The sequence below is a fragment of the Chinchilla lanigera genome, unplaced genomic scaffold (genome assembly GCF_000276665.1).
Source record: "Chinchilla lanigera isolate Chin_1 unplaced genomic scaffold, ChiLan1.0 scaffold00051, whole genome shotgun sequence".
NCBI classification, from domain to species: Eukaryota; Metazoa; Chordata; class Mammalia; order Rodentia; family Chinchillidae; genus Chinchilla; species Chinchilla lanigera.
This window is the reverse complement of record NW_004955452.1, coordinates 12,840,306-12,852,619: the sequence shown is the minus strand read 5'-3', so window position 1 is coordinate 12,852,619 and position 12,314 is coordinate 12,840,306. Positions and strand designations below refer to the sequence as shown.

The following is a 12,314-nucleotide window of genomic DNA, read 5'->3' as shown; positions in this document are numbered from 1 at the left end:
AGAAATCATCATACCTGGTTTCCTAGAGGCCATCCCTAGTCGGCCAATTTAGTCCCCATTGCCACCCTCTCAGTCCCCTCTGACATCACTCAGTTTATCACTGTCTAGAGTGACCTGACTCCTTGATCTGATTGTCCGTTCCTAGAAGACGGCAAGTTCCACGAGAGGACCTCGTCTGCCCGTCCTGTGCCAGTGCCCTGCTGTCTAGTGCAGAGCCTGCGTCCGTGGGGCTCTTAGTAAGTGCCTGGCAAATCAATGACTTGATGAGCGTATTGGTGGCAGGAAAACCAGTGTCGTCTTAGGCAGGGGTGGAGCACATGCAGAAAGGTGAGGCTGCGTGGGGCTCGTTGTCCCGGGGCAGAACTCAGAGACTGAGGTGTTGGGAAGGGGGTCCTGTAGGGAAGAGGAGAGGGGAGGAGAGCAGCAGAAGGCGCACAGCCTGGAGCTGATCAGAGGCCGTGGGATTCCTTGACAAGCAGGGACTCTTGGATTTAGGGTGTAGTGGGAGGAGCAGACGAAGGCGCAGGTAAATTACAAACTATTATGCCAGGTACATAAGAGAAGTGTGTTTGGGACCCATTGGGCTGGATCCTCACACTGCTATTGCCCGCTGAAACCTTTGCCTTTAGCCTCATCCTTGACTGGACCTTGCTCACCTACTGGGGTGTTAGAGGACTGCGCCAGTCCTGGGGAGACTTGCTCAGCTGCCTGCTCACCTGCCTCTAGGTGGCAGCAGAGGCCCAGGCTTGGCCACAGCGCCTGTCTCCTGCAGCCTCTGGCTTCAGAGCCCAAGGCTTGCTTTACTCGCTACTACCAGCTCTGGGCTGCAAGGGGTGTGTGTGGGGGTCAGGCCGGGGGATTGAGTGTCCCGTCTGTGTTCCTGCTTCTGAATTCTTCCTTGCGCTCTGGCCTCAAGCTTCTAGTGTCCTTTCATCCTTGACAAGTCCTCCTGGAAGGTGAGAGCAGAGAGGTGGGGATGGGGTGGGGGCCAGGATTTGTCTAAAGGCGGCAGAAAGCTCCTTGGGATGGGTAGTGCCGGTAGGCGACAGGATGTGGTCTGTGTTTTTGGAGTTCTCTGTAGCTGCAGGAGAGGGATGGCTGAAGCGGAGAGTCCAGACAGGAACCTGCTGCGGTGGCCGGGTGGCGACAGGTTTGAGAGGAGCCCGGGGGGTGTGTAGGAAGATGGCGGACACCAGAGAGTCAGAAGGACAGGAGGCCGCGTGGGGAACAGCTGGGCAAGCATGGTGGGGGCAGTGCCAGATGCCGGGAGAGCAGGCCACTGGGGGTGCAGGCCACAGGACCCAGCCCAGATTAGCTTGGGTTCAGCTTGGGTTTGCGGGCAGGGTTCCCCTCCCGGGGGATGGCAGCAGGCAGGCGGAGGCGGCCCAGTCCTAGATGGACTGGCGGGCTAGGAAGGGTGTCAGGGCTATGAATCAGGAGCACAGTGGGGTGTAGGTCTTGGCCTCTGGTGGGACCTCTGACCAGACTTGGGCTCAGAGGGGCAGCTGGTCCTACGCACCTCCTGGCTGTTGCCCCCAGCCCAGGTGCCCCACAGGTGCTGTCATAGACATCGGGGAAGATGTGGGGAGGCCCCACAGGATTGGTTCGAGCTTGGCCTGACTGCCGTGCTATGGTTTCCCAGCTGGTGGTGCCCCAGGCCCTCCGCACCCAAAGCCCATCAATCCCCATCCCACCTGGCTCCAGCTCCTCTGCCAGGCTGGTGTAGGGCTGGACGCTGACTGAATGACCACAGGTGGCCTTGTGCCCACAGACTAGCCGGGGTGGGGCTAGCAGAGTGCCTGGTTGCCTGCCACGCCTGGGAAGCGGGATGCCGCTGCTTCCAGCCTCCAAGCTCTTTTTGCTGCGGAAAGGATCAGGGCTGAGCCTCTAGCAGGGTTTGAGCCTGTGAGCCTTTTCGTCTTCATGGGGGCTGGTGCCCGGGCCCAGAGCATCTCCTCTGCTCACTTCTACCCGGTGCCTCTCTCTTCATGCCTCCATTTAAATGTCACTTCCTTGGAAACAGTTTTAACACCCCCATTCTTCTTGCTCAAAGAGTCCTTTGCTTTTCCTGCAGTGCATTTATTACCACTTGTCTTTATACTCTGTGTGTGTGTGTGTGTGTGTGTGTGTGTGTGTGTGTGTGTGTTTTGTGTGTATTTTACCATTTTGACCTCTTGCGTGGTCTGGACACCCAAGGGTGGGGGTCATGTCTATTTTTACTTATTAGTATATTTCTAGGTGTTAGCCTCACACCTGGGACACTATATGTGCTACAAAAATATTTGTTGAATGAGAGAAAAAAAGCAAAGAAAGAAAAAGAATGAATAAATGAATTATGGATACCTCTGGGGACACCCCGTGTTGGGAATTCATAAAGCCACAGAGGGAAGCTGGCATCTCTCTGGATCATCAGTTTTACTTGATAGTAAGGAATTAGAAGTGTTATATTCACTTATTAATTGAATATTTTACATTACAAAAGTAATACATGTTCCTTGTCAAAATTCAATCAATAGGCATTATTTTTATATTGAAACAAACCTTGACACACCATGGAGTGGAATGCAAAGTTCGCCTGACTATTACAGAGAACATAAGAGGCCTCAAAGACGTCTTGAGCATAAGAGGGGCAGTCTGCCTGTGGCACAGCTCCTGCAGGCACAAGGAGGGAAACCGCCCTTCTGAGGGAGGGTCTGGAACACTCTCTTCAGGCGGTTGTGCTGCTGTTGGTGTTGTGACTGCGAAATACAGGGTGGTGGCTGGACTCTCCTTGCCTCTGATGAGATGTCTGCTGGCCAGGCGTGGGGGCAGGGCAGGAGGAGAGAATTTTCAGGGAGGCAGGGGATGTAGGGAGGCACTGGGGGGTTGTATCAGGAAGGAAACTTCCCTGGTGAGGAAATTATACGGATCTTTTTGGGAGAGGGTAGGTTTACTCCTGAGAAGGGGCTCCTCCAACAGGTATGTCATTTCAGGGGCCCAGGGCTGGCTGCCCAGGGCCAGAGGCTTCAGAGCTGCTGAGAACTGGGGTGGAGTGGGTGGGGTGGGTGCCATTGGGTTGTGGGGGTTGGGAAGCTATTCTGGAAGTCAGCCAGCCCCAGTGAATGACAGTGTTATGTGGAAAATGCACCCACAGAGTGGAATAAACAAGGTGGACCCAGAGCCTCACAGGTCTGGGTTCAAATCTCAGCTCTACCAGTTGTAGTCATGTGACTTTGGTCAAATCTTTTCCCTCTCAAAGCCTAAATTTCTCCATCTGCTGAAAGGGGATCCTGGTCGTCATCTTTAAAGCGGTTGTGAGGGCTTTGCTCTCTGCTCGTTAGAGTCACCAGCTAGTGTTTAAAACATCCTGATGTCTGAGCCTCAGCCCAAGCCAACTGAATCCAAGTCTCTGGGACATAGGAAGCTTTCAAAGCACCCCAGGAGGTTCTGCATGGAGCAGAGAGCAGAGAGCCGGGACAGGTGAGAGCCTTGTGACCAAAGCCTTGTGACCAGAGCCTGGAGACTGGCTCCAGCCAAGGAAATGCGCATGTCTCCCAGTTAATCCACAGCAGCTTTCCCCAGGCTCTGCGGTCAGTCAATAGGCTGCCTTTGTGCTTCTAATTGGACTGTTCTCCCGTTCCAGTCTGCCCTTTGTCTAGGTCCCAGCTGTCAGGGACAGGGCACCGGTGAGGGACACCCAGTGGGAAGCAGCCGCTTTTGGTCCACTGGCCTCAGATGTGACCGACAGACGCAGACCCACAGGGAGCAAGGACCAGGGGCAGACAAGCCAGACCAGAGCCAAGGGACACCCCCACCTTTCTCCCCTCACCCGGACATCCAGAAAGAGAAACTGACTTAGTGCTTAAGCAGCTGCATTAAGTGCCCCATGGACGGAGGGGTTTGCTGATATAGAGATTGTGGGGTCCCCAACCTTAGTGTTTCTGACTGATCTGGTCTGGGCTGGGGCTGAGAATGTGCATTTCTAACAAGTTCCCAGGTGATGCTGCTTACCGGTCCCTGGGACTACACAGTGACTTAGAGACCCAGAGAGAAGGCAGGCAGCAGGCAGCGTGTGAGACCGAGAAACCTGGGTACACAGCACCTCTGTTCACACATACCCAGAGCCAGAGAGATGGCTGGAGAGGACACAGGCAGCTGTGCAAACCCACGGACGCACTCCGGGCCCCAGACCCCGAGGAGACAGAAACTCCATACACATGAGTGGAGCTGGGAGAGACAGGGGCCCCGAATGCAGGTCCAGAGAGGATCCACTGAGGGACAGAGACAGCGGCACCTTCCAGTACTGTAGAAGAGACAGAAATGGGCTCACCCCAAGAAGACAAGTGGGGAGCAGCTGAATGGAGACAGAGGGGCAGGTTGACATACAGAGTGAGCGACCAGGAGCCGAAGCGTGCGGGGCATAGACAGCCCCTGGCAGGATGTGTTGGTGTGTTTGTACCTGCTTGGTTGGTAAATATTCAGGAAACTCATCAGCCCGTGATAAAACCTGGGACGGTTTGATGTGGGCTCCACAGGAGAAGTCCCTTGGCGGCCGAGTGTGGTGACGGCTTTGTAAGCAGTGGCTCCTCTTTTCTGGCCTGGGATTGGCCCAGGTAGGACTTGCTGTGCTCTACACAGGCTGGGTCCTGTCACTTCCTCCAGGAAGCCTTCCTAACTGCTTCAGCTCCGGGGCTCTTGTTTACCTGGAATTCTACCTCTCCAGCTCCTCGGTCTTTCGAGGTTGCCTGAATGACTCCTAGACCCTTTTCCCTTCCAAGTAATCAGTTATACTCCACTCTTCCACCCTCGTTTGATCGTGGTCCCTTATCCGTGACACTTGAGACATATATTCAAATGTACATGAAATACAAATGAGAAAAAGTGAGGCAAACAAACAGAAGTGACGGCGTTCCTATACCTTCCTCTGCTGGGAGGCCTCTACCTTAGTTGGTAAGCCCTCTCTTGTCTCTTGTGTCCCTCCCTGGACTTGCTTGATTGACACTGGGCAGTTGCTCTTGGACTATTGGATGATAATAGGGATAGAATGTTTACTCAGCATTCATTATAAGCTGGGCCTCATGCCAAGTGTTTTACATGGATAAACTCTTTCAGCTTCCTTAATAACCCTCAGAGGTGGGAACCACCATTATCTCTACTTCCCGGGCGGGGAGACTGAGGCAGAGAGATGGTGAATAACTAGCCCATATCATATAGCCAGGAACTGGTGTGGCCAGGATTCGAACCCTGGTCTGATCATCAAGCTGTAGCAAGCTGCGGGTTACAGAGCTATGGAGGGCTTCTCCGTCTCTGTGACTTGGCCCCTGGAACCCGTGTGCTCCCAGAAGGTGATGCAGTGGCGAGCAGAAACACCGAAAGGACACTCAGGATTTGGAGGCAGATTTATTCACCCCAACGGGCAGTGATCGGGATCATTCCCAGAACGTCAGGCCCTGGTCTGTGGTGGTCTAGGGCGTATACGGGATAAGCAAGCAGGAAGCACAGAGACAGAATGGCTTGCCAGTTGGGGATTGGTTTATACACTGTACATCACAGTGACCAGCTATGCATCACAGTGATCAGTGGTTTCTAAGAGATGGGAGCGACCGGATTGGGAACAGGAACTATTACCTGGGCAACTAACAAACTGAAGTATACTGGCTGGGGGTTGGGGGGCATCTTCTGCTCCAGGGAAGGCCAGGCATGCCTTCTTTTTGCGTTATGCTGCTAAATATTTTCGGACAACTTCCCGGGGCCCTGCCAGGAGTCGCAGCCACATTATCTCATTCCTTCTGTCCCCCAAGGCTGCGGGGTGCGCGTTATTAGTTTGAAAGGCCCGAAGTGGGGTGCGGTGCCCCTGGGACCCGGCTGGGCCGCTCTGGCGCCGTTCTGGCTGCCAGCCGGTAGGTGAAATGTAGCCGATAACACATTAAGAGATGCAGCAAGTTGCCCTAGAAACTGGATTCTAGTTAAGTGCCTGAAAAGTAATTATAAACTCCAGAATATCTTGCAGCCGAGCAGGTGGCTGGAAAATTAGAAATCTATTTCTGAGACACCTTCTGCTTTCCAGAAAGGCCGAGGTTACGTTCCAGGCGCGGCGGGCGCCGTGGCCTCCGCGGAGCGCGTGCGCATGTGCGTGCGCTGCCTGCGCCGGGGCGCCGGGGGCGGCGGCGCGGGCCGGAGGGACAGGCGACGCCAGTCTGGGGGTGTCGCTGTCGCGTCCGCCCCTCCCCGGCGCTCCGTGCAGTGCGGAGGCGGCAAAGCGCCTCCTCTCCGGTGTCACCGCCCCCCCGTAGAGTCGGGTTGCTAGGACACGGGAGCCGAGGAGATGCCGGCTGATTTCCCAAACAATTTTTCTTCCAATTAGGAATAATTAGACAAAGGGAGAAAGTGCGCACTTTCGTGGTGGCAGAGACAGGCTTGGAGCTCGGAGGCCCCCAGGAGTCGTTAGGGCTTGGCGGCGGAGACGCAAGAGTGTTGATCCGCCACCCCCCCCGGGGGGGAGGGGAGAGAGTTCACATTTATCACGCACCTACGGAAGCACACGTCAGGCATCCAGTTGCTGCCTCACACCCACGACCCTTTTTCCGGCTTTGAAGCAGCTAGGAAGAGAGACTAGCTTGTCAAATGATGGTCCCTTCCCTGCTAGCAGCCCCGCGGGGCTCCCTCTGAGCTCAGACAGCCCCCCACCCCCCAAATGCTCTTGCTGCTCCTCTCTGTGCGGCTGGCACGTTCACGGCCTCCAGGTGACAGCTTATTATCCACAGAGGGTCCCTGCCGCTGCTTCTCCAACCCCCAACCCTTCGCTGCTGTCCTTGCGGTGCTTATTACTGCTCACAGTTCTTTGGTGTATCCCCTTGTTTTCTCGTCTGTCTTCTTAACCAGAAAGTCGGATTCCTGGGGACACCGGGCGGTGTGTGTCTCCCTCGCGGCATACTTCCTAGCACAGGAAAGACTCTTGATATGTATTTGTTGAATGAGTAAATGAAGGAGATCTCTGTTTTCTCAAAAGAAAGCCGAAGCTCCGTGAATCTAAGGTTCTGCCCCAAGGTCTGCGGTGAAGCAGTACAACCACGCTTGGTCCCATGCTGACGTTACTTTCACACTGGTTTTCGGCCCTTAGCATCCGCTGCTGCTGGCCAGTGGCAGCCGTGGCCCAGATCCCTTTCTCCAAAGAGGCCTGCGTGAGAAGGAAGGCCACAGGGTCTCCTGCCATCCTTAGATGTGGGGATTGCAGGTGATGGCGATGTGGTAGTATAGCTGAGTGGTCCTTGGAGTCAGCCTGCCAGGCCTCCAATTCAGATGAGTCAGTTACTAGCTTTGTGACCCTGTCTAGGCCTCAGTATTCCCGTCTGTAACGTGGGGGTGACCACAGAAATTATCTCCTAAGGCATAGAAGAACATAAGGAGAAGGTACACATAGAATATTTAGAATGGTGCTTTGCACGCAGGAAACATATTCTATAATATAAATTATGGAAGAAGCAGGGATGACAAACTGCTTTGATCCTTCTCACTTGGTGTCCATGACACATCAGAGGCCAGATCATGCAGCCCTTTTGGTGTTTGGCATAAATTATTCATCCTGGCCTCTGAGGCCCAACTTCTTAATGGCTCCACTCTTTGGGAGCTGCAGGAAGCTAGTGGATGTGGAAGAGCCTAGTACAGTGTCTGGCATATAGCAAGCAGGTGTTCAAGTAGGTGTTGTGAGAACCAGGCCGAGTGCCTAACCAGGCCGAGGACCACCGGGGGGTACCATAGATCTCTCAAATGCAACAATAAAAATAGCTGCTGAGTGGTATCATGTGTCATGCACTAAATTATTTATAGATCAATATCGTTTTGCATTTGGCTATATGCTCCATGGAGATGGACTCATTTGTCGTATTTTCCAAGCACATGGTTGGCATTCAATATACATTTGTTGAACGAATTAATGGCCTTATTTAATTTCCCCCCGTAACTTTACAAGATAGACATTATTATCATCATTTTGTGAAAACTAAAGGTGGGAAAGGATAAGGTACCTGATGAGGTTCACAAATCAGTGTGGCAGAATCAATGCCAAAGCCTCTGCTTTTAACTGCTATTTCCTGTGGATCCCCCAACTCTGCTAGTTTAAAATTAGACTCTCCTAAAAAAAAAAAAAAAAAAAAAAATTAGACTCTCCTCCCCCTCTCCTTCCATTCTTGGCCCTCAGAATGAAAAAGTGATTAAGAGGAACCAAACCCTGGGCCTCCTCTTCGTTTCCCGACTCGACGGATGCTCCCATCGCAAGACCCCGCCTCCACGCTTGCCTCCCTCCCCTCAGCATCGGGAGCTGTATTTTTAAAAGCTGCTATCAGATTATGTCTCTTCCCTGCTCTGCTAGTTTCCCATTACCCTGGAATAATATCTAAGCCCATTAGCATGGCCTGCAGGCCCCATGTGATCTGGTCGCTGCCCTCCTCTCCCGCACCTCCTAATGCTCTCCTCTTTGCTGCTCTCCTCTTTGCTCCTCTCCGTCTTCTGCAGCTGCTCATCTGTCCTCCAGCACCAAGGTCATTCTCACCTTAGGGGCTTTTGCAACTTCAGTGCCTTTGGTATGAAAGGTAGATGACAGGTGACCACTGATGCTTTGTTTTTGCTAGCAGAGACAGACAGTCTGTGGCCCCACCACCCTGAATCTGGGCTGAACTATGATTACTTGAGCCAATAAAACATACTAGAAGTGATGCTTCAGGCTGGCTGTTTCTGCTTCCTTCCTTTGAGAGCTTGGATACCACAGCAGGAGGAAGCCCCAGAGCACTGTGAGGGCCCTGAGCAGGCTGGTTGACCCTCCCAGGGGGTAACCCAGGCAGGCTGTGTGAGTGGGCACTGTGGGAAGCACATTGTCTTGTCCCGGCTGAGCCATCCTGATTGTTGTCACATGAAGCAGGGGTGAGGTGTTCTCGCTGAGCTCTGCTCAAACTGCAAACTTAGGAGCAAATAAACAGCTGTTGTAAGCCACAACCCTTGGAGGTACACAGCAAAGGTCCAACTGCACAGTCCCAGGTGCCTCCTCCTCTCCCATCTTTGGCCAGGGAGCTTCCAGCCAGCCACCTTCTCTGGACGTTTCCTCTGGCCTCCCAGTCCAAAGGGGCCTCTTCCTGCAGCTGGCCACGCTCTATCATGTCACCTGCTTTTCATGGACTTTCAACTGAGATTGTCTTTTTTTTTTGTTTTTTTGAGACAGGGTCTCGCTATGCAGTTCAGCCTGGCTTTGAGCTTACTTTGTAGCCCAGGCTGGTCTCAAACTTGCATCAGTTCTCCTGCCTCAGCCTCCTGAGTGCTGGGATTACAGGCACGCACCACCACACCTGGCAGAGATTGTCATTTCTACCTAATTAATTTATTCTCTGTCTCTCCCATTGGAATGAATGCTCAGGGGAGAGGGCTTTGTCCTGTTTACTGCTGGTTTCCCAGGGTCAGGGCACCACCTGTGCCTGCAATTGGTATTTGTTGAATTAGTCACTCTCACATTTGTTGCAAATCCTGCCTTAGTTTTCTATTGGTCTTGTAACACACAGGCAAGGTGTGGTTTACAGTAATACCAAATTTATTATCTGATGGAGCTGGATGCCACAAGTCTAAAACAGGCCAGTGGGCTGCATTCCTCTTGATGGTCTCAAAAAAATCTGTTTCTGGGGCTGGGGATTTAGCTCAGCAGCACAGTGCTTACTTGGCAAGCCCAAGGTCGTGAGTTCGACTCCAGGTACCAAAAAAAAAAAAAAAAATATTGCTAGCTTCTAGAAGTTTCTCACATCCCTCACACTATGGCCCTGCATCACTCTGACCTCTGCACCCTTCATCATATCTCCTTCTGTGACTGTGCCCCTCCTGCCTGCCTCATGGTTATGTTAGACCCACCCAGCAATCTAGGATAACCTTCCTGTCTCAAGAACATTAACCTAACCACAGTTGCAGTGTCTAGGGGCTGGGGATTTAGCTCAGTAGCACAGCGCCTGCCTGGCAAGTGCAAGGTCGTGAGTTCGAGACCTGGTACCGGGAAAAAAACCAAAAATTAAAAACAAACACACAGTTGCAGTCTCTTTTGCCTTAAAAGGGAGTATTCATGAATTCCAAGGATTAGAGTTAAAATGTGAACATCTTTGGGGAGCAGGCTGCTACTGTGCCTACGGCAGACCTGATGCCCCTCTGTCTTTGTCAATGATTTATTCTCTCTCTCTACTTCCATCCTCCTTTCTGCCCCACGGCCCCACACCTTTGACCCCAGGCTTCGGAAATCAAGGGATGCCTGGATGGGCCAAAGTTTCGCTTTTCTAATACCTTCCATCCGTGAAATCTGGGAGTGATAAGAGGATTCTATGACTTTTTAAAATTCAATATTCTGGTGTTCTGGTACACTGCATTGTTGTTAAATACTGAAATGTGGACAGTTCTGTTAGTATATCAGTGTTATTTCAGTATTTAAAAAGACCCTGAACCAAGGATGTCTGAAGTCTACCCGGGGAGTGAGGCACTGCATGAAGATTTCTCCTGAACGAAGGTACACTCCTTTGGAAAATGCATCGAGCCCCTCCTGGTCCTCTGTGAGACCGTTCCTAGGGCTCTCACTGCTGTTTCAGTCCCCGGACCCTCTGTAACAACGACGAAGAGTGGCTAAGCTTCTTTCCCATGTTTGGGCCACTTGTATCTCCGTCAGGGCCCTTTTGGGGCTCTGATAGGATCTGCCTAGAATTGAGGAGCAGAGAGGACCTCAGAAAAAACGTGAGGAGGTTTTCATAGGAGGACACAGAAGAGGGAAACAAGATACAGTGACATCCCCAGCCCCAAGTCTCAGTCCTTCTCCAGTCTGTTCGATAGTTTATCACACAAACCCACATGAGCCAGGCACCACCCTAAAGGCGATACTAATGCATTTACCCCTCATAACAATCCCTTGAAGAGGGAGCTGTCGTTATTCCTGGGTCATAGATAAGGGCACACAGGGAGGGCAGACAACTTCTTAAGGTCACACAGCTAGTGAGGGGCAAATGTGCATTTGAACTCTGGCAGTTTGGCCTCAGATTCCATGAGTTTACCATTCACTGCAGGCTGCTACATTTTGCTGACGGCTACATTCCCCGTGATTGCCCCTTCTCTTCCTCCAGAGCCAGCTCCTTCCTCCTGGGGCCTGTTCCCTCCTCTCTGATGCTCTATTTTAGGCAAGAGTTTTTTTTTTTTTTTGGTACCGGGAATTGAACTCCTGACCTCAGGCTTGCCAGGCAGGCGCTTATGCTGCTGAGCTATATTCCTGGCCCCTGAGACCCTATTTTGACCAGGAACTTCCACCTCTATCATTCTACCTGAAGACCCAGAAGTTAGGTGGGCAGAGGGGGCTCAGTGGCAGACCTGGGCCACGTGTGGATTCAGTGCTGATCAGAGCTCACTTTTAACAAAATATAAGCGTTTTAATATCAGGTAAACTAATGACTGCAGTACAGCAACTGATTATGTTGTTCTAGAATTGCCGCCACTGGGTCAGAACCAGAGCCTGCTTAATTGCGAGGCCATCTGGACGGTGAGCAGAGCACCATCTATAAGGAATTTCCAATACCTTTGGAGTAAATTGGGAAGAAATTGAGATGTCTGCACAAAGCTGTTGTATGCAACATGTAGAATGTAAATGAGTGCCTTCCGCTAAGGTGGTTGACACTCTGTAAGGGAATAGTGCACATCTTGGACAGATGTCATTTCTTTCCTTCGAGAAGCAGTGCTAGGAAGTGTGTCTATTTTACAGGTGAGGAAACTGAGCCTCAGGGAGGCTCACCAGTTGCAGAGTCACATCTCATAAGCTGGGCTGGGAAGCTGAGATTGCCGGCATCCAGGGTCCATGCTTTTAATGTAGTTGCTTTGCTGCCTGCAAAGAGGGGGATGGAGGTGGGGGTGGGGGTGGGGTACTGCAGATAAGGCCACTGACACTTCCTGCTGTCGTTTGTCTCATGCCAAGCTGAGGTTGGAGGGCCTGCAGCAAACTCAGGTCTGTGGCCAGTGAGGACCTTTCTTTCTCAGGGGCCCAGGCATCGTGACTGGGAAAAGGGTGAGGAAGGGACGAGGAGGAGGCTTCATGATGGGGGGTACTGAATGGGCCTTTGATGCGTGGAAGGGCACCTCTCTCCTTGGGACCGTCTGCACACATGGGCGCTCATTCATTCAGCAAGCATGTCCTGACCCCCTGCTGTGCCAGATGCCACGCTGGGCACAGTGGCCACGTTGGCGAGCAGTTGAGACGTTGTCTCTCCCTCTCTAAGCCACACCCAGAGAGCTTTCTGAACGGTGCAGATGTCCACACTGCCCGATTTAGCACCCAGCACCCA

At 52.4% G+C, this 12,314-nt stretch overlaps 1 long non-coding RNA gene across 1 annotated transcript in view; it reads left to right on the top strand.

Moving 5' to 3' along the window:
* Positions 1-809: 809 nt before the first annotated feature.
* LOC102012151 overlaps positions 810-12,314 on the top strand; it is a 48,827-nt gene continuing 37,322 nt past the window's right edge. Inside the window, exon 1 of the long non-coding RNA XR_001236024.1 lies at positions 810-956. This is a non-coding gene — a long non-coding RNA (uncharacterized LOC102012151). The remainder of the gene's footprint in view (positions 957-12,314) is intronic.